The sequence below is a fragment of the Palaemon carinicauda genome, chromosome 37 (genome assembly GCF_036898095.1).
Source record: "Palaemon carinicauda isolate YSFRI2023 chromosome 37, ASM3689809v2, whole genome shotgun sequence".
Classification (NCBI taxonomy): domain Eukaryota; kingdom Metazoa; phylum Arthropoda; class Malacostraca; order Decapoda; family Palaemonidae; genus Palaemon; species Palaemon carinicauda.
In genome coordinates this window covers 10,187,562-10,209,786 of record NC_090761.1, presented here as the reverse complement: position 1 = coordinate 10,209,786, position 22,225 = coordinate 10,187,562, and the positions used below count along the sequence as shown (strand labels likewise).

The following is a 22,225-nucleotide window of genomic DNA, read 5'->3' as shown; positions in this document are numbered from 1 at the left end:
AGAGTAGGTCCCTCCTTGCTAGGAGATGTACATCAAAGCAGGGAGTTGACCGTGTTCACCTCCACCACTTTGCCTTGAAGGAGAGACCTGAAGCTTTTCCAGGTCAGACGTACTGCCAGAAGCTTCTTGCAGTTGAAGTGCATTGTCCTTTGACTCGAGTTCCATAATCCCGAGCATTCCCTACCGCCTAAGGTCGCACCCCAGACTACGTCCGATGCGTCTGAGAAGAGAACGTGGTTGGGAGTCTGAACAGTCAGGGGAAGACCCTTTCAAAGGTTGATAAAGTCCTTTCATCAAGTCAGACCAGACTTATCTTTCCGGAAACCGGGATCGAGACCGCTTCTAGCGTCTTGTCCTTTTCCAGTGAAGAGCTAGATGACACCGAAGAGGACGGAGGTGTAGTCTTCCAAGTGACACCAATTGAACCACGGATGACAGTGTCCTAACCAGACTCATCCACAGCCTGACAGGGCCGTGTTCCTTCTTCAGCATCTTCTGGATGGATAGCAGGGCTGGGGGTTGATCGTCTTGTTCAGCCATGTCCTCATCAGAGGGTTCCTCATCCGAAACTGATGAGGAAACGGCAACGGAGTGGGCAACGTCTGACTCGCTGAATCCGGTCGCACTGGTGGATGCGTGACGGAGCCGGACACAAGATCATGGTACTGCTGCACAGTCTGTGAACTGTCAACCATGGGGACGCGAGGAAGTACAGCGACAACCCGAAACTGTCTAGACTGTCTGGGTTGTGCAGACAACCCCCTACCGGGTTGCTGAGGTTGCCACACTGCGTCACAACAAGTCACCTCTGCTGGTTGTTGAACGTCTTCCTAGTGACACACTGAACGTCCACAACCACCTCCGAGAGTCGCTTAACGTCACCGTGCGACTGGCAACCCACACCGGGTCGCACCGGTGGAGGAACCATCTCAACTGGCGGACGTGAGTAGGATACCTCAGCGTCAACAGGGCGTACAACCAACCGGTAGGAAGGTTGTTGGCTAGAAGGTTCTTCTCCGTAAAAAATCCTCTATCAAGGACTAAGCTTGGACTGCATGTCTTGCAACAAAGCCCATTAGGGTCTATGGGAGCAGGTGTGGCAACAGACGGGGTTAGCGACTGAAGCGGAACCATTTACCATCCCTGGAAGCATGTTATGCTTTAATTAAAGTCCATAGGAGGCTAAGCAGCTTAAGGCTCCTCTCCAAATGACAGAGTCCTCAAGGGAATATCAGAAGGAGGGAGAACAGCACTTTCTCATCTACAGGAACCATGTCCGAGAAAAGCTAGGTTATCTCAGTGAGGGTTTCACTGGCGCATAAGCAGCAGACCAGAAGGCAACGTTATGTAACTGCTTGACAGTCTGTGAACTGTCAAAAACTGAACTGTCAACCACAACAGGTGCGTGAGGACATACAGCACTGGTGCATTAGTAGCAGACCAGAAGGCAACGTCATGTAACTGCTTGACAGTCTGTGAGCTGGCAACAACCAAAGCTGTGTGGGGAAGCCTCAACTCCTGACTGACTAGTCTGCTGCGGGCGAGTGGCGGTAACCACAGTGGGTTGCGGAGGCTGACACACCGTGTCAAAACACGGCAGCTTGCGGTAGCTCACGCACGGCAACGGAGTGCTCCGTGTGTCTGTGGGAGTCAGCATGCGTCTGGCAGGGTCGACTGCGCATGGGTGGAGGAGCTCTCACAACAAGAGTGTGGGAGCAGGCAGCCATGCTGGGCGCACAACCGTGGCAGGCTGTAGGCCAACGGGTGCATCGTCAACCTTCTCTGCAGTCGGAGTGTGGGAGCAGGCAACAACCAAAGCGGAGTGGTGGTGCGTGGTGGGGACTGCCGTGGGTTGCGGAAACTAACGCATCGCGTCAAAACACGGCAGCTTGACTCCACCTTCCCACTGCTGATGCGGAAGCTCACGCATGTTAACGGAGGGAGCCGCACGTCGGCTAACGTTAACATGCGTCTGGCAGGGTCGATCGCGCATCGGAGGTGGAGCTCTCCGCAGCCGGAGTGTGGGAGCAGGCAGCCTCAGCGTGAGCTGGGCACACAACCGTGGAAGGTTGTAGGCTAACGAGAGCAGTGTAAACCTTCTCCGCACGAAACTCCTGCATAACCGCAGCTAACTGAGTCTGCATAGACTGCAGTTAAGACCACTAGGGTCTACAAAAAACGGCAGCAAACGGAGCTACTGTCCGTTGTGACTGAGGGTCTAAAACAGCTGGTGCGGCAACAGACGGAGTTACTGCCTGTTGCGGTACCACCTTGCCTCTCTTGGGAGGTGTGCAATCGTCGGATGACTGCAGCGAGTCCGAACTGACCCAGTGGCTACACCTAGGCCGTTGGACTTGCGCGGAAGGGACCGACTTGCACTTAAAAAGCTGCAAGATTTGGTCCATGGTTTCTACGAGAAACCTCTTCCGCAGACGAGGAATAAATGGGCTCTCTCGCCTTTGTGTGGGTGGGGCGATCACGTCGGCAACGTGTGTAGATACACCCGAAACCACGGAGGGAAACGTCTGTTCGTCGATCAAGGCCTGTGGAACCCATAAGTCGTTCGACATTACTTCTCCCCTGGGCTTGGGAGCTTGTAAGAGGTCCCGGACTAGGTGAACAACTGGCACGAACAGACGAACCCTCGAACGCAACACTGTAACACTTTGCGCATATCACTTTATCACTTTTGATTTTCTGTTTGCACTTATTTCACTGAAATCGAAACTTTAACTGATTTCTACCTGAAACACGCAATCCTATCCTTCATTAAAAGGTAGTAATTGCGAAAACAGTTTACAATGCAACAGAAAAACATAATTAAAGATAAAGAATTCAGTGGCTGGAAAAGAGACTAAACACTAGATCAAATAAACTACGTTTAAAATCTCTCACCGCATAAAGCCTGGGAACAAGAATAAAACTCTAGAAACGTTTTACCTTCTTCCCCTACAGCGACTAGGGAGAAGAGTAAAAAACGAGAACAACGTTACCCGCTTGAACGAAACGTTTATTCTCCTCTCTCTCCCTCCGTCTCAATTTCTCTCTCTCTTCTCTCTTGACTTAGAACCTGAGAGAAGAGCCCAATTATATATCGTTAAAACATATTATTTGCTAAAGGAAAAAACTGAAAGGTTTCCCAAATAAAAAGTTCCTTTATTTAGAATTTAAACCATTTAAGCTAAGAAAGAATGAACGAAACGCTAGAATCGGTTTACTCTTACTGCAACGTGAAACCGTGAAATACTCTCTCTCTATCGTAACGATAGAGCGCATGTTGAACGTTCTGAACGTCAACAACTGCGGAGACTAAACTAAACGTTAATTCATCTTTGAAAACAGTACGAGACTATCAAAGAAATTCTTTCATAAAACATTAAAATTAAAAAAGTATTAAATTCTTAAAAGGAAATACGATATGACGGGCTCAATGTTAATTAACTTCGGTTCCAAGTAAGGACCGCCTACTATTAGGAAAGGTCGCATATAAACAAACATAAAAATTAATTTTTATAAGTTTATAATAAATGGAAAGTAAATCGAAGAGGCCTATAAAGGCGGAGAGATATATAACTTGTTAAGCAAAATTACCAAAAATCTAAACACACTTCCGTCTAAGGGAAGGGTCGGCCATTTAAAAGTGAAAGAGAGTCCATACTCTCTTCGTCACCAACACTTCCGTCTAAGGGAAGGGTCGGCCATTTAAAAGTGAAAGAGTCCATACTCTCTTCGTCACCATAATTAAATCTATCCAAAACGAGTTCAAGTTTTGAAATGAAGATAAAACCCCTGCATAGCGAAAGCTCAAAACTGGAATAGTGTACTTCACCAAATCGTTGTGAAAACAAATCCAGTTAGGGACGGCGTATTTAGTAGGTCTTGCCTGTGGCACGACAGAGGGAAAATTGGTTCTTTGTTGACATCGAGTACTTGAGTACCTACTTGACAGATGGCGCTGTTGATGTACACCCCCACCTGTATAGCGATCGCTGGCGTATTCCGCCCGTAGGTTTTTTTCTGTCGGGCAGCAGGGATGCAGCTATATGATCATCGGGTAAGTTTGATATTGAAAAATTTTATTTTTCCTAGTTTCCTTTCTTCACTGGGCTATTTTTCCTGTTGGGGTCTCTGGCCTATAGCATGCTGCTTTTCCAACTAGCTTAGCAAATAATAACAATAATAATAACAATAACATACTGGGTATGAGTGAGGGGACTGGCTTTAAGGATGTACTAACACAGTCCAGTTGGAACAAGGGTACCCCTTTGTCAGTAGGATCTGGAAATTTCTCATTGGTAAAATAGCAATAGACGCCCATAAAAAATCGATTTTTTTTTTTTTTAGATATCTTATAGACTTCAGTTGTTGCAAAGATGACCAAAATTCCATTCATATACCAGATATGTACAACAGGCTATTGACTATCAAGTATAAGAATTACTCAGCCCAAATAATCAAATTGATGAGACAAAACCGGGCCTGTAGAGACTCCAGTTCTATACATTTATGCCCATCTTTTGGTACTAACATAACCTTAAAATACACTGTTGTACTGCCTACCACTGACATTTTTATATGTATTTTCTTATGCCCTAATTAGGGTATGTTATCACAGTAATTACTAAAAGGATGCATCAATGATTAATTACTTATCAACCCAATGTGGACATAACCTGATAATTAGTTCCACTGGCATATGAATTACCCTTTCAGCTACAATATGTCACAGCTTCTCTTAGTCAGCTAAGCTTCCAGAAAAGGCTACTTCCTATAGCTTTTCAAAGTCTATGGAAGAAAATCTGAACATTAAGAACAACTACCACTGCTTCCACCTCTTTGAATTATGGTAATTATATTCTTGCATTACAGTATAGAGCAAAAGGGCATTTGCTTCTTTTTTACATCCCCACTTTTAAATGTTTTTAATTATTGAAAGTCAGCCAAAATAGACATGCAGAATTTTTTTTTTACTTCCACAGAACTATAAGATATTTTTCAGATTTTCTCATGCTGTGGATAGTTACGTACCACTAGAATAATTTACCTTTCAGTGGGAGAAAATCACCTAGTAACTTATTATGAAATTTTGTAATCAGTACCCTAACCAACTAAGTATGAATACTATACCAACGGAAACCATTCCTTTAGCTTTGAAGGGAATGCACTAGGTTTGAAGGCCGATCCTGAATAGCAGAGGAAAGGGACAGTGACACCGCCCTAGAAAGCAGGAAAATGCCCCCTATCAACCCAAGCTAGGACAAGGGAGGGCTAGGTAATGGCTGCTGATGACTCAGAAGGTAGACCTAAAGGCTCTCTGAAACCCCCCATCCTAAGCTCACATGGATAGTTAGGTTGCAGATACTAAATGAACTAACACGTTTGAGCGGGACTACCCCCGTCTGGCAATCACCAGGCAGACATATTATCAGTAAAGCCACAACAACCCCTTACAGGAATAATTGTTTATATTGAAAGAATGCAGTCTCTTGCAAAATATTACAAAGATCTGAGAGAGAAAATTTCACCGTGGGCTCAAACTTTTAGTAGTTCCATATTATGGAATATCTATTCTATGTGGCAAGGGGCATCATTGTTCCAGAAGTAAAAAAAAAAGAAAAAAAAAGTTTTATACACTAGTTATATACCATTATATCAGCACTGAAAAAAAGAACAGGATCGACTGATGCATCAGTTCTTGCCATAAAAAGTAAATGCCTCGTATAAAATTCACCAAAATTACTTCAAAACTATAGTATTAAGAGAACTAATAAAATAAATTTGAAATGCTCAGAATGAACATTCGTCCTTCGGATCAAATTTACTGACAAACGTAAAACAGGTGGAAGCCAAAACACACTAGTACCTTCTTATATGGACAGAAGATTCAAGGTAGGGATAAGACAATCACACTTTAAAACAACAGGTCCTCTAAGCTTCTAGAATATTCTCCTACATAAATCCAAAGGTAATTGTTAAAGGAATAAAATCTTTTAACCTTTGCCCACCAATAATCTATCGTACTGCTCAGAGGCTTTGATGGTATCTTTGCCGAGTGAAGGCAAGATATACATACTAGCTAAGAGAAGGAATATTAGCTCAGACTCTTGATAGTGGAGGTTTAAATTTACCAGCCAAGAATTAATCTACAGGCTTCCGAAGATATCTTATGAAGGGGAGCTTTCTACCAACATTGAAAACACTTCTTCTTGCACAAATTTAGTGAACCTAAAGTCAAGGAAACATGAGATTCAATAGTGTTGTGTCTTCTGCACACGAGTTGTCATGTAATTATTAAACTGGACGAGAGAGAGAGAGAGAGAGAGAGAGAGAGAGAGAGAGAGAGAGAGAGAGAGAGAGAGAGAGAGAGAGAGAGAGAGAGAGAGAGAGAGACTAATGATTAGCCACAATATAGTTGATTGAGAGAGAGAGAGAGAGAGAGAGAGAGAGAGAGTAATTTCTCATAATTAATTCCCTGTTTCCTTTATTACCCCACTTAGAGCTACTTTATATTAGCAATTAATTGGGGATCATGTTATTTCTCAACAATCAAAAACAGACCCTGACAGGGGCAGCTTAACTAGTCTAGTCATGTTGACACATTACAAAACCCACCTGCAATGCAATTTTCCCTTAAGTAGACAGTCACCAAATCCCTTTCAGCATAAGGTCATCTGTAAAGAATGTACAGTATTAATAGCTACAATACCAAATAACCTTTGATGTGACTACATAAGAAAAAGTCTGAATGAAATCACTTTAGAAAAATGTTATTTTCCTTAGTAAAATAAATTTTTGAATATACTTACCCGATGATCATATAGCTGTCAGCTCTGCTGCCCGACAGAAAAACCTACGGGCGGAATACGCCAGCGATCGCTATACGGGTGGGGGTGTACATCAACAGCGCCATCTGTCAAGTAGGTACTCAAGTACTCGATGTCAACAAAGAACCAATTTTCTCCTCTGTCCACTGGGTCTCTATTGGGGAGGATGGGTGGGTCCTTTAATTTATGATCATCGGGTAAGTATATTCAAAAATTTATTTTACTAAGGAAAATAACATTTTTCAATATTAAACTTACCCGATGATCATATAGCTGATTCACACCCAGGGGGGTGGGTAGAGACCAGCATTACATGTTGACATTATTATGAGCTAAGTATTCCGTATTTCATTTTAGCAGTTATTCAAAATAACAAACATAAAATAAATAAGTACCTGGTAAGGAAGTCGACTTGAACAATTACTCTGCCTTTTTAAGTACGTCTTCCTTACTGAGCCTCGCGATCCTCATAGGATGCTGAGCGACTCCTAGGAGCTGAAGTATGAAGGGTTGCAACCCATACTAAAGGACCTCATCAAAACCTCTAATCTAGGCGCTTCTCAAGAAATGACTTTGACCACCCGCCAAATCAAGTAGGATGCGAAAGGCTTCTTAGCCTTCCGGACAACCCAAAAAAAATAATAAAACATTTCAAGAGAAAGATTAAAAAAAGGTTATGGAATTAGGGAATTGTAGTGGTTGAGCCCTCACCCACTACTGCACTCGTTGCTACGAATGGTCCCAGAGTGTAGCAGTTCTCGTAAAGAGACTGGACATTCTTAAGATAAAGACGCGAACACTGATTTGCTTTTCCAATAGGTTGCGTCGAATATACTTTGCAGAGATCTATTTTGTTTAAAGGCCACGGAAGTTGCGACAGCTCTAACTTCGTGTGTCCTTACCTTCAGCAAAGCTTGGTCTTCCTCATTCAGATGGGAATGAGCTTCTCGTATTAAAAGTCTGATAAAATAGGATAAAGCATTCTTTGACATAGGCAAAGATGGATTCTTAACTGAACACCATAAAGCTTCAGACGGGCCTCGTAAAGGTTTTTAAATAGAACTTAAGAGCTCTTACAGGACATAAGACTCTTTCTAGTTCATTTCCAACCATACGATAAGTTTGGAATATCGAACGATATTGGTCAAGGCCGAGAAGGCAGCTCGTGTTTGGCTAGAAAACCAAGTTGTAGAACATGTAGCCGTTTCGGATGAGAATCCGATGTTCTTGCTGAAGGCATGAATCTCACTGACTCTTTTAGCTGTGGCTAAGCATATCAGGAAAAGAGTCTTAAAGGTGAGATCTTTCAGGGAGGCTGATTGTAGCGGTTCGAACCTGTCTGACATAAGGAATCTTAGTACCACGTCTAAATTCCAACCAGGTGTAACCAAACGACGCTCCTTCGTGGTCTCAAAAGACTTAAGGAGGTCCTGTAGATCTTTATTGTTGGAAAGATCTAAGCCTCTGTGACGGAAGACTGATGCCAACATGCTTCTGTAACCCTTGATAGTGGGAGCTGAAAGAGATCGTTCCTTCCTCAGATATAAGAGAAAGTCAGCTATTTGAGTTACAGAGGTACTGGTCGAGGATACGGATACTGACTTGCACCAGTTTCGGAAGACTTCCCACTTCGATTGGTAGACTCTAAGGGTGGATGTTCTCCTTGCTCTAGCAATCGCTCTGGTTGCCTCCTTCGAAAAGCCTCTAGCTCTCGAGAGTCTTTCGATAGTCTGAAGGCAGTCAGACGAAGAGCGTGGAGGCTTTGGTGTACCTTCTTTACGCGTGGCTGACGTAGAAGGTCCACCCTTAGGGGAAGTGTTCTGGGAACGTCTACTAGCCATCGAAGTACCTCGGTGAGCCATTCTCTCGCGGGCCAGAGGGAAGCAACTAGCGTCAACCTTGTCCCTTCGTGAGAGGCGAACTTCTGCAGTACCTTGTTGACAATCTTGAACGGAGGGAATGCATATAGATCTAGATGTGACCAATCTAGTAGAAAGGCATCTATATGAACTGCTGCTGGGTCCGGGATTGGTGAGCAAACTATTGGGAGCCTCTTGGTCATCGAGGTTGCGAAGAGATCTATGGTTGGCTGGCCCCAGGTGGCCCAAAGTCTCTTGCATACATCCTTGTGGAGGGTCCATTCTGTTGGAATTATTTGTTCCTTCCGACTGAGACAATCTGCCATGACATTCAAGTTGCCTTGGATGAACCTCGTTACTAGTGAAATGTCTAGACCTTTTGACCAGGTGAGGAGGTCCCTTGCGATCTCGTACCATGTCAGAGAGTAGGTCCCTCCTTGCTTGGAGATGTACGCCAAAGCCGTGGTGTTGTCCGAGTTCACCTCCACCACTTTGCCTTGAAGGAGAGACCTGAAGCTTTTCCAGGTCAGACGTACTGCCAGTAGCTTCTTGCAGTTGAAATGCATTGTCCTTTGACTCGAGTTCCATAATCCCGAGCATTCCCTACCGTCTAATGTCGCACCCCAGCCTACGTCCGATGCGTCCGAGAAGAGAACGTGGTTGGGAGTCTGAACAGTCAGGGGAAGACCCTCTCTAAGGTTGATATAGTCCTTTCACCAAGTCAGACCAGACTTTATCTTTCCGGAAACCGGGATCGAGACCGCTTCTAGCGTCTTGTCCTTTTCCAGTGAAAAGCTAGATGGTATAGAAGAGGACGGAGGTGTAGTCTTCCTAGTGACACAAATTGATCCACGGATGACAGTGTCCTTACCAGACTCATCCACAGCCTGACTGGGCAGCGTTCCTTCTTCAGCATCTTCTGGATGGATAGCAGGGCTGGGGGTTGATTGTCTTGTTCAGCAACGTCCTCATCAGAGGGTTCCTCATCCAAAACTGATGAGGAAACGGCAACGGAGTGGGCAACGTCTGACTCGCTGAATCCGGTCGCACTGGTGGATGCGTGACGGAGCCGGACGCAATATCATGGTACTGCTGCACAGTCTGTGAACTGTCAACAACCATGGGTGCGCGAGGAAGTACAGCGTCAACCCGAAACTGTCTAGACTGTCTGGGTTGTGCAGTCAACACCCTACCGGGTTGCTGAGGTTGACGCATTGCGTCGCAACAAGTCACATTTGCTGGTTGTTGAACGTCTTCCTAGTGAAACACTGAACGTCAACAACCACCTCCGAGCGTCGCTTAACTTCAACGTGCGACTGGCAACCCACACTGGGTCGCATCGGTGGAGGAACCACCTCAACTGGCAGACGCGAGTAGGATACCTCAGCGTCAACAGGGCGCACAACCAACCGGTTGGAAGGTTGTTGGCCAGAAGGTTCTTCTCCGTATTTAAGTCCTCTATCAAGGACACAAGCTTGGACTGCATGTCTTGCAGCAAAGCCCATTTAGGGTCTACGGGAGCAGGTGTGGCAACAGACGGGGTTAGCGACTGAGGCGGAACCATTTACCATCCCTGGAAGCCTTATGTGTGACATAATAGTACAGCAAAACTTCAAAGGCTTGACAAAAGTTGAGAAGTTGACCTGTAAACAACTTGGAGCGTCTCCTGGCTAGGCGCCAGGGCGAGTCTACCAGAATTGAGAAGTCTACCTGGGCAGAGGCATGAACTCCCAAGCCGAGAACTTCTCTCGTGTCCTATCAGACTCTCGCTCTATAAGCCAGTTTAAAAGAAGGGAAATCAAAGGCTGTATCCCTAAAACTCCTCCTGGTGCAAAAACCAGTCGCCTAGCCAACGTAACGCTCTCTAGGAGAGCGAGAGAGCACTAGCTTAACAACAACGGCTTCGAAGTAGCTAGGCCTAGTGTAAGTTCTGACGTTAGGCGAACGAGGAGCAGCAGTTACAAGATCCGGACGAAGATCCTTAAAAAATCATCATGATTTAATTAAAGTCCATAGGAGGCTAAGCAGCTTAAGGCTACTCTCCAGATGACAGAGTCCTCAAAGGAATATCAGTAGGAGGGAGAACAGCACTTTCTCATCTACAGGAACCTTGTCCGAGAAAAGCTAGGTTATCTCAGTGAGGGTCTCACTGGTGCATTAGCAGCAGACCAGAAGGCAACGTTATGTAACTGCTTGACAGTCTGTGAACTGTCAAAAACTGAACTGTCAACCACAACAGGTGCGTGAGGACATACAGCACTGGTGCATTAGTAGCAGACCAGAAGGCAACGTCATGTAACTGCTTGACAGTCTGTGAGCTGGCAACAACCATAGCTGTGTGGGGAAGCCTCTACTCCTGACTGACTAGTCTGCTGCGGGAGAGTAGCGGTAACCACAGTGGGTTGCGGAGGTTGAAGCACAGCGTCAAAACAAAGCAACTTAACTCCACCCTCCTGTTGTTGTGGCAACTCTCGAACGTCAACGGAGGGTAGCGTGCGTCTGTGAACGTCAACGTGCGGCTGGCAGGGTACACTGCGCATGGGTGGTGGAACTCTCACAGGCTGAGTGCGGGAGCAGGTAGCGTCAGCGTCTACTGTACGCACAACCGTGGTTGGTTGTAGGCTAACGGGTGCAGCGTCAACCTTCTCCGCACGATACTCCTGCATAAAAGATGCTAACTGTGTCTGCATAGACTGTAGCAAAGACCACTTAGGGTCTACAGCAGCAGGTGCGGCAACAGACGGTGTTACTGCCTGTTGCGGTACCGCTTTACCTCTCTTAGGAGGTGTGCAGTCATCGGAAGACTGCAGCGAGTCCGAACTGACCCAGTGGCTACACCTGGGCCGTTGGACTTGCGCGGAAGGGACCGACTTGCGCTTAATAAGCTGCGAGACCTTGGTCCAAGGTTTCTTACGAGAAACCTCTTCCGCAGACGAGAAGTAAATGGGCTCTCTCGTCTTTGTGTGGGTGGGGCGATCTTGGGTAGATACGCCCGAAACCACGGAGGGAAAAAAAAACGTCTGTTCGTTGATCAAGGCCTGAGGAACCCATAAGTCGTTCGACATTACTTCTCCCCTGGGCTTGGGAGCTTGCAAGAGGTCCCGGACTAGGTGAACGACAGGCACGAACAGACGAACCCTCGGACGCAACACTGTAACACTTTGCGCATATCACTTTATCACTTCGATTTTCTGTTTTGCACTTATTTCACTGAAATCGAAACTTTTACTGATTTCTACCTGAAACACGCAATCCTACCCTTCATTAAAAGGTAGTAATTGCGAAAACAGTCGTATAATGCAACAGAAAACATATATAAAGATAAAGAATTCAGTGGCTGGGAAAGAGACTAAACACTAGTTCAAATAAACTACGTTTACAATCTCTCACCGCACATAGCCTGGGGACAAGAATAAAACCCTAGAAACGTTTTACCTTCTTCCCCGTACAGCGACTAGGGAGGAGAGTAAAACGAGAACAACGTTACCCGCTTGAACGAAACGTTTTTTTTTTTCCTCTCTCTCCCTCCATCTCTATCTCTCTCTCTCTTTCTCTCTTGATTTCGCACCTGAGAGAAGAGCCCAATTATATATCGTCAAAACATGTTATTTGGCTAAAGGAAAAAACTGAAAGGTTTTCCAGATAAAAAGTTCCTTTAATTTAGAATTTAAACCATTTAAGCTAAGAAAGAATGAACGAAACGTCAGAATCGGTTTACTCTTACTGCAAAGTGAAACCATGATACACTCTCTCTCTATCGTAACGATAGAGCGCATGTTGAACGTCCTGAACGTCAACAACTGCGTAGTCTAAAAAACTAAACGTTAGTTCATCTTTGAAAACAGTACGAGACTATCAAAGAAATTCTTTCATAAAACATTAAATTTAAAAAGTTTTAAATTCTTTAAAGGTTAAATACGATATAACGGGCTCAACGTTGATTAACTTCGGTTCCAAGTTAGAACCGCCTACTATCAGGAAAGGTCGCATATAAACAAAACATAAAAATTATTTTTATATGTTTATAATAAATGGAAAGTTAATTGAAGAGGCCTAATAAAGGCGGAGAGATATAAAATATATAGATCTATAACGTGTTAAGCAAAATTACTAAAAACCTAAACACACTTCCGTCTAAGGGAAGGGTCGGCCATTTAAAAGTGAGAGTCCATACTCTCTTTGTCACCATAATTAAATCTATCCAAAACGAGTTCAAGTTTTGAGATGAAGATAAAAACCCCTGCATAGCGAAAGCTCAAAACTGGAATAGTGTACTTCACCAAATAGTTGTGAAAACAAATCCAGTTAGTAACAGCGTATTTAGTAGGTCTTGCCAGTGGCACGACAGAGAGAAAATTGGTTCTGTGTTGACATGGAGTACTTGAGTACCTGCTCGACAGATGGCGCAGTTGATGTACACCCCCACCTGTATAGCGATCGCTGGCGTATTTTGTCCTTAGGTTTTTCTGTCGGGCAGCAGAGCTGACAGCTATATGATCACCGGCTAAGTTTAATATTGAAAAAATTGCCCATTCATAGAAAGTTTATAGCACAACCAATAAATACTTCTAATACCACAAAAAATTGATCAAATTAATTCAGTTTCCCTTTTATATAAACAAATCAAAGTTTAAGGAAAACCGCACCCTGTTTTTTGCTGAAATTTGCAACCACAGTAATAATACATAGGAAATAAGTCCCTCCGAAGATTAGGTAAATTGTTAAAAAAAAACGTAATTTTAACCGGAATGTATCCCTAAAGATATTACTCCTTTACATCAATATATCCGTTCTTAAAACGGTAAAGGCATGACAACATTCCAAGATTTTTACGGTTTTTAAGACAAATTTTAAACAATTTACTGACAAATCTTAGCAAAGAAGATGAGACACTTTATTGTGGTTTTATAACTTACCGCATTCCTTGTAGTGAACTAGTTGTGTAAGGGCCCATTTGTGAAGGGTCCATTTGTGAAGGGCCCATTTGTTTAGAGTCCATTGGTAAAGAGTTTGATTCCCAACTTCTCGAAGCTGTTTGTTGGTTATTAACCAGTTACCTGCAAAAGTTTAAATATTAATTTGTTGAATCTAGATAAATACATTTATGAATTTTCTTTGATGAATTTGTTTAACTAAGACTCAAGACGACGATTTATGCAGAGCAGTTGAGCCAGCTGGATAAGTTACTGAATAATAATCGAAGGAGGAATATTGGCTCAACATTGTTCGATTCAATATATTAAATGTTACGATTAAATGTGATTCTTTAATAGATGCGTCTACTTCACATGAAATGGCAATTAACACAATCACTTGTTTGGTATAACCAGCTGTGTCCAAACTCTCATGGATTATTGATAATTTTCTTAGATTATTTTTTTGACAAGGCTTTTAACAAACACTTACCTAAGACACATTACAAAGCTTGACAAGTTGATAAAACCAACTAATAAAAAAACTGACTTTCAGTACACAATAGAAAGTGAAAAGAATACTTTGGTGGATGCTTTAGCATTATACTTCTGTCCATTTTATAGCTATGCAACCTTGTCTTATTCCCATCTTGGCTTCCAAAAAGCCTTTAATATTAACATTGTCCAAACCTGGATAAAAGCTATCTACATTCATATTAATTCTTTGCTTGTTAATGGGTTACGGCCTGCCAGCAGAAGAGCCCTGTCCTACATAAGGTGGGGAGTAACTGAACATGCTAATGTAACAACGTAAAAGTTGATGTAACTTAGGGACGTAAAAGTTAATGTAACTTTGGGGGCGTAACGTTAATGTAACTTTGGGGGCGTTAAGTTAATGTAATTTTGGGGGCGTAAAGTTAATGTAATTTTGGGGGCGTAAAGTTAATGTAACTTTGGGGGCGTCAAGTTAATGTAACTTTGGGGGAGTAAAATCAATGTAACTTTGGGGGAGTAAAGTTAATGTAACTTAGGGACGTAAAAGTTGATGTAACTTTGGGGTCGTAAAGTTAATGTAACTTTGGGGGCGTATAGTTAATGTAACTTTGGGGGCATAAAATCAATGTAACTTTGGGGGCATAAAATCAATGTAACTTTGGGGGAGTAAAGTTAATGTAACTTTGGGGACAAAGTTGATGTAACTTAGGGACGTAAAAGTTGATGTAACTTAGGGACGTAAAAGTTGATGTAACTTAGGGACGTAAAAGTTGATGTAACTTAGGGACGTAAAAGTTGATGTAACTTAGGAACGTAAAAGTTAATGTAACTTTGGGGGCGTATAGTTAATGTAACTTTGGGGGCATAAAATCAATGTAACTTTGGGGTCGTAAAGTTAATGTAACTAAGGGACATAAAATATAATGTAACTTAGGGGCATAAAAGTTAATGTAACTTTGTGGGCGTAAAGTTAATGTAACTCAAGGGCGTAAAAGTTAATGTAACTTTGGGGTCGTAAAGTTAAAGTAACTTAGGGACGTAAAAGTTAATGTAACTTTGGGGGACACGTAAAGTTAATGTAACTTAGGGGGCGTCAAAGTCAATGTAACTAGAGGTACTTGTTAATGTAACATAAAAGGCATAAAAGTTTATGTAACTTAGGAGGTGTAAAGGCTAATTTATCTTAGGGGGCGTAAAAGTTAATGTAACTTAGGGGACATAAATGTTACTTTAACTTAGGGGGTGTGAAAACAGTGTCTTTCTCAGATGGAAAATAAATAAAACCTTAAAACCTCAAAAACTTAACTCTACATCAATTTTTCCATCTTGGTGAAGTGGGAGACATGGACAGACACTTGCATCAAAACTAAAATTTATTTTGATACATCTACAGTAATAAACAAAGTCGATTCGATACAACCCGAGGATTATTATTATTATCATTATTATTATTACTATTATTATTGATTAGCTAGAACTAACTGGAGTATCAAAAAGGTGAAGACAATTAAAAATAAAACGAGTTTTTTAAAAACCTTTTCATATATATATATATATATATATATATATATATATATATATATACATATATATATATACATATATATATATATATATATACATATATATATACATATATATATATACATATATATATACATATATATATATATATATATATATTAAGAAAATAAATTTGAATTCAGAAGCAATTAGGATGAAAAACGCCATGAAGAGGGAGAATCCCGGTTGCATAAAGAGGACCTCTCAATTTCCATTTCCATTCCATCAATTGGTCATATATTATTGAGCACATTCTGAAGCTAGTATTTATAAGGATATAAATGGCTAGATTCTACATATTCAGAGAGAGAGAGAGAGAGAGAGAGAGAATTTGTTTTAATCAATTTCTTGCGCCCATTGGCGTCAAGACATTTAGGTACATGGTAACAATAATATAGTTTACATCTATAAAGTAATTACTTTATGCCAAAAGAATTCATAAGGAATACGAAATAAAATTTAGAACTAGTACAGAATTTATAGCTAATTCAGATATCTATTTCACGAACACGCCCAATTTGATAAGTAATTGCACTATTCTTTTAATTTATCTATTTTTATTATTTTTTTAATTAAAATCTTAAAATGGATCCAAATAATACTGATTTCCGGATAATTTACTATAGATATTTCGCATTAACACAAAAACTACTAAATACTAAAAGGTTGGCAGAAAAAAATTACAATTAGTTCAAAATAATGACAGAATTAAACCTTGTAATATTAATTATTTAAAGGATCTTACAAAATTTACTTGTTAAAAGTATATGCTAACCAACTTAACTACACTCTTTGAATTTAAGGTTCTGAAAAAAATGAACCAAGCGAGGTATAGTTAATGGTGAAGAAAACCATCTCAATTAAGCAGGGTAATTTAACACTCACTGCTAGAGTTACCTTTAAGTTGTATTGAATTAACTTAATAGATGTATTGAAATGATTTTAATTATAACAGCTTAGGTCTTGATATGATGCCCTTTCTGAAAGGAAGATTAATATGTATTAATTAATTGCTACAAACAAATGTTCCAAGCAATATGAACTTAATTTTAATTTCACTTGAACTAAGGGCGGTTTTCCTTGTATCATATAAAATCCTAAAATATCTGTTTGTATCACAACGTATTCTGTGTTAATAGCCAAATCCACATAATCGATTCATTTAAAAAACAATCAAGTCTTCAGTTGAAAGTCTTAAGATCTTAAGTCTTTCAGATATACGGGAGACTATTCTTGTTAATAGTTACATACCGAATTTAAATCTCCAAACCTTAATTTCTCCAGTCTAAAGCTCCTGAAATTTGATAATACAACTCTTCAACATATTCATTTTATTAACGTTTGAATACTGAAGTAACCTCTTCAGGTAATGTATAGATGTTAGGATTTTTTACTTAACAATCTCACGACCATTGACAGTAAGAAACAACAAATGGGGGAGGGGTGGATGGGGGTATTAAAACCAAGCCCCTCCTCCTAGTACAGACGTTCATTTGCTACACCACCTGTCCTAAGGTCGACAGTAAATCAGAACTAATTTTGAATGAAATTTATCACAAATTACTATTATTTCATTTTTATTACTAGCTAAGCTACAAGCCAAGAAGGAAAAGCATGATGCTTTATGCTCAAGGGCTCCAACATGAAAAAATAACCCAGCGAAGAAAGCAAATAAATTACGAAAGTAATGAACAATTGAAATGAAATATTTTAAGAACAGTAACAACATTAAAATAGATCTTTCGTATATAGATTATAAAAGAGACATGTCAACCTGTTCAACATAAAAAAACATTACTTCCAAGTTCAAACTTCTATGCTAATAAATCTAGACAAAACAAATCATAAATGAATACAAATTTGGAATCATATCGCTGATTTAAAACCATCGAGTTTCTGAAAGTTATTCCCCAGGAGTGAAACTGAGCAAGGTTATTTACAACCGTCAACAATGGAGGAGAACTCTTGCCGTAGTCTACACCATGAGTAATACTTTAAAAAAAATAAAACCGTAGCAATAAAACCACGATTATTGCTTAGGTAGAAATTCGTTTAAGATTGCTGTTTGTCTAAATACATCGCCTTAACCTCAAAATTGCTTAAAATTCCTAGAATACCATAAAATTTTGCCCACTGCCAATGTGCACTGCACATCATAATATCAACAAGTTCACTAACTAAATCTCTCCGACTTAGGATACCGTAATATATACTATATAAGCTGTTATCAGATGTAAGTAACTTTAAATAGCTATTACCAAATCCGTAATCACTCTTTCGCCAAATATCATCCACGATTAAAATACGCATATACTGCCCTATATCAAAACAAGTATCTATAGAATTCTCGTAAGGAGCAAATTTTTAAGCCTACTGTTTATGTATACCCCGAGACGAACAATCCTTCAATGACATTTGACGTAGAAACAGTAACAGAAATTTGTAGTTACATTGGACTGATTTTCAAGTCACACTGAATCAAATGATATCGACTTTCAATCCCGAATCAAGTATAGTCAGTCTTGTGTCCAGCTTATCTACATTAACTTACATTAAGGGCAATTCCTTCACAATGAAAAATAATTTGTATCTCAAATATTCCAGCACCAAATAAAAAAAGAGACTTTACTTTTACATTCAAGTTCAGATAATGAAATTATCACCACTGGAATCGGCCTCTTTCCAAAAGGAAACAGAAATACCTTTAGACAGCTGGTAACCAATTGGCCGGCTTCCCTGTTACGAGCTGAACTAGACAAAACCACCTATACTTTCAGTGAGGTGTTACGTCATAATTACGCTAGCGTTACGTCATAATTACACCTTAACAGGACTAAGGTAAACCGAATTAATGTAAAGTTCGAAATAAGCATTGTGTCAATGATGGCATTTATGATAAATACTAAACGTTTATGAAAATATCTGGCATTGGGACTGAATAAACGTAGTGTGTTTACAAAAAAAAAATCATCGAGAGAGAGAGAGAGAGAGAGAGAGAGAGAGAGAGAGAGAGAGAGAGAGAGAGAGAGAGAGAGAGAGAGAGAGAGAGAGATAAATTGATTTTCAAAAATTTTCCATTAGTTTCCGTAAGTTTTGTTCCAAGTGGTCTTCGTAGACAGACCCTCGGCCTACTCATAGAAATTAGTTCCCTATTGTTAGATCTTAAACTAGGCAGGATCAAGAAATGACAGTCAGCGTTGTTTCTTATCTTCATTGCAACTGACGCTGCTGCATCATGCACAGCGGAAGGAAATACAGATAGCCCGTGACGTACACAATGACGTCACTTATGTGGGCGGAGCTTAGGCGCTGCAAGCAGCCTCATCTTACACTGATCTTACATCTCCCTCCCAAAATATTACGAGGGTAATATTTTCAAAACTTATAAATGACAATATCAAAAACAGATATGATAAACAAAATTCTATACTCTCTTAATGTAAAACATCAGACATTTAAGGTAAATCATAATCGTAATAATTAATGGTAACGTTCAGATGGGATAGATAGAGAGAGAGAGAGAGAGAGAGAGAGAGAGAGAGAGAGAGAGAGAGAGAGAGAGAGAGAGAGAAATAACAACATCGACAGCATTAACGTAACCTCAATGAAACAATAATTACATCAGCATTGTAAGATGTGCACTAAAATTGAGTCGTGAATGCAACACCAACTTAACTTAAAATTTCCTACAAAATATAATTTTGTAAATGAAATCAATGCACGTCTAAGTGCAGTAAAATAAAACAGAATTTTTCATTTTATAAATGCAAGATCAAAGCAGAGATAATTAAACATAATCGTTCATCCAGGCAGGGGCCTCTCTCTTCCTTGGAGGCCGTACCTCTGGCGCTGATGGGGGAAACTTAGGCTCATGACCCACTTCGTCGTCGGTAGGAGTGGCTCCTCTTGTCTCATTGACGGGCAGTTCAGTGACCTTGAGGTGTCTTCTATTCCTTATGGACGGACGCCCACTACCACCTAGTCTCACGACGTACTGTCTATGAGGTCGTTGCTCGACTATGATTCCCAGCCTGTCCCAGGCCTTGGTCATCTGGTTCTGAATCCTAACGTGAGTGCCTGGCTGTAAGGGCGTTAGCCTCCTGTCACTGCCGCTTTCGATTATCTTCTCATTTTTCTCTGCTACTTGAAGTTCTCTTTTTCTAATGGATTTTCTCCAATGTTGGTCTATCATATAGTTGAGTTTCGCAGTCGGTACACCATCCCGTAACTGTCTCCCAGTTGCCAGTTGCGCCGGAGATTTATTTATACCTCTTAAAGGCGTGTTCAGGTATTGTAGCATGGCCAATGATACCTTGTCGTTATCGAGGCTTCCAGTCCCACTGATACTTGTTCTAATTATCCTTTTCGCGGACTTAACCGCGGCCTCGGCTCTCCCATTTGACTGCGGATAGTGGGCCGATGATAAGCGTATGTCAACTCTCCATCTCCTGTAGAAGGTCATCATCTCTTCACTCACCAGGTTGGTGCCGCCGTCGGTAGACAATTGTTCGGGTGCTCCCCATCGAGTGAAGTAATGCCTAAGTTTTGTCATGACCTTTGCAGACGAGGTGCCATTGGGGAAGTGGGCTATTTCTAGCCAGCCTGTAAGCCTGTCACAATATGCCATATACATGCGTCCTTCGAGCTGAAACAGGTCCATGACAGTCTGTTGGAACGGATACTCTGGGGCAGGGGTCATTTTCATGACTTCGGCAGGAAGTGATGGTGCGTGGGCGTCGCACGATGTACATCGTGAACGATGATGCTGGAGGTCACCCTCGATGCCTGGCCAATAGACCGAATGTCTCGCTCTCCTCAACATTGTATCTAGGCCTTGATGTCCAGCATGGAGGTTGGCGGTTATCTGGTGACGGAGCCCTTCGGGAATGACAAGGCGGATGCAGTTGTCGTTGAAACAGTATGTGACCAGGTTACCAGATATAGAGAGACGTTCTCTGATGCCGTAGAAGGGCCTCAAACATGCAATTTCTTGAGATTTCTTCGGGTTCCAATCCCCTGCATTCACTCGAGCGACTAGCAGCTGATATGCTGGGTCGTCAAGGGCTGCCTCTTCAACAGTTTTCTCGTCTATAGTGCACTGCTCCTGTAGGTTTTCTGCGATTGCTGACACCATGGCAATCGATAATTCTTCGTTGAAGCTCGCATCCTGTCCATCTGGCGTCGTCCTCAGGGTAGGAAAACGAGAGAGAAAGTCAGCAGCATGATTTCTCTTGCCTGGTAGATATTTAACGTTGAAATTATACAATAATGTTTTCTCCTTTAATCTAAACAGTCTGGGGTTGGTAATGTCGCCGAGACTCCTATTGCCTAGTAACTTGACTAAGGGGCGGTGGTCCGTGACAATGGTTAAGTTCGGGCAGCCCAATAAGAACAACCTTGCCTTTTTTAAGCACCAAGCCACTGCAAGGGCTTCCCCCTCCACAGCTGCATACCCAGACTCGGCGGGCGTGAGGAACCGACTGCCGCAAAGTGCTATTCTCCAACCATCTCTACAACAGAAGGGGGTTTCGACGGAGGTGCAACTGCAATATTGTTGGAGGATGACGAAGCCCACCCCCTCCTTACTCCAGTCAGTGACTGCAACAGTCGGCCGCAGCTTATCGTAGTAGGTGAGGCCGTCCTTGGCCAACTTGCAGACGATGTCTTGCACTTGACGAAACTTTTCCTGAAGGTACTCATCCCAATAAACCTGTTTGCCCGAGGGCTTCTTCAGCAGGTCTCTAAAGTGGGTCATGATGGGCGCCGTTGTCAGGAAGGGGGCCAGCTGATTGACAAAACCATACCATGACCTGATGTCGGATATTGTGGGCTTTTGGGGCATAGAAAAACGTTTTATGGCAGATAAATAATCTTCTGAAGGCTTGTAGGAGTCCCAACCGACGTCGAATCCGACAAATTCCACTTCTTTCTTGCAAAACTTGAATTTTTCTGGTTTCAAAGTGATGCCCTTGTATGCACAGACAGTAAGGAAGTCGTACACATGCCAAAAGGCGCTTTCTACGCTCGAATCGTACAGAAGTGTATCGTCCACACACTTAAACTTCCTGGGTACTTCTTCAATGGCATCATCGAAACGGCGTGTATATGCGTCGGAGGCAGAACAATGTCCCATTGGTGTCCTTCGGTATTGGTACCTACCCCAAGGTGTAATGAACGTGGTTAGGGGTATGCTCTCCTTGTCCAGTTCTACCTGGTGAAATCCCCAATAGGCGTCGGCCACAGTCTTGAATGAGCAAAGGGGAATGCTGGATACCATATCGAAGGGCGTAGGGGTATGGTGCGTCTCCCTTCTACAACTTGCATTAAGTTTTTGGTAGTCGACCGTACGTCTGGGTTGCCCCGTTTTCTTTGCCACGACCACCATACGTGAACACCATTCCGTGGGCTCTCCAGGGGGAGCTCTTTGTAGGACCCCTCTCTTGACGTCCTCCTCCAACTGGGCTTTCACCTCCTTTTCCCAGTGCTTAGGTACCGACGCAGGTGTGTGGCATGCGTAAGGAACTGCGTCAGGTAATAAGTGAATACGGTGGGGTTCCCCATCCATTACCGG

The 22,225-nt window shown here is 42.0% G+C and overlaps 1 long non-coding RNA gene across 1 annotated transcript in view; it reads right to left on the bottom strand.

The window, feature by feature from the left end:
* Positions 1–22,225, bottom strand: part of LOC137628987 (uncharacterized) — a 29,739-nt gene that overhangs the window by 4,239 nt on the left and 3,275 nt on the right. The window contains exons 2-3 of the long non-coding RNA XR_011041419.1: positions 13,600–13,740; positions 6,613–6,671 (exon numbers count right to left, since the gene is read on the bottom strand). This is a non-coding gene — a long non-coding RNA (uncharacterized lncRNA). The remainder of the gene's footprint in view (positions 1–6,612; positions 6,672–13,599; positions 13,741–22,225) is intronic.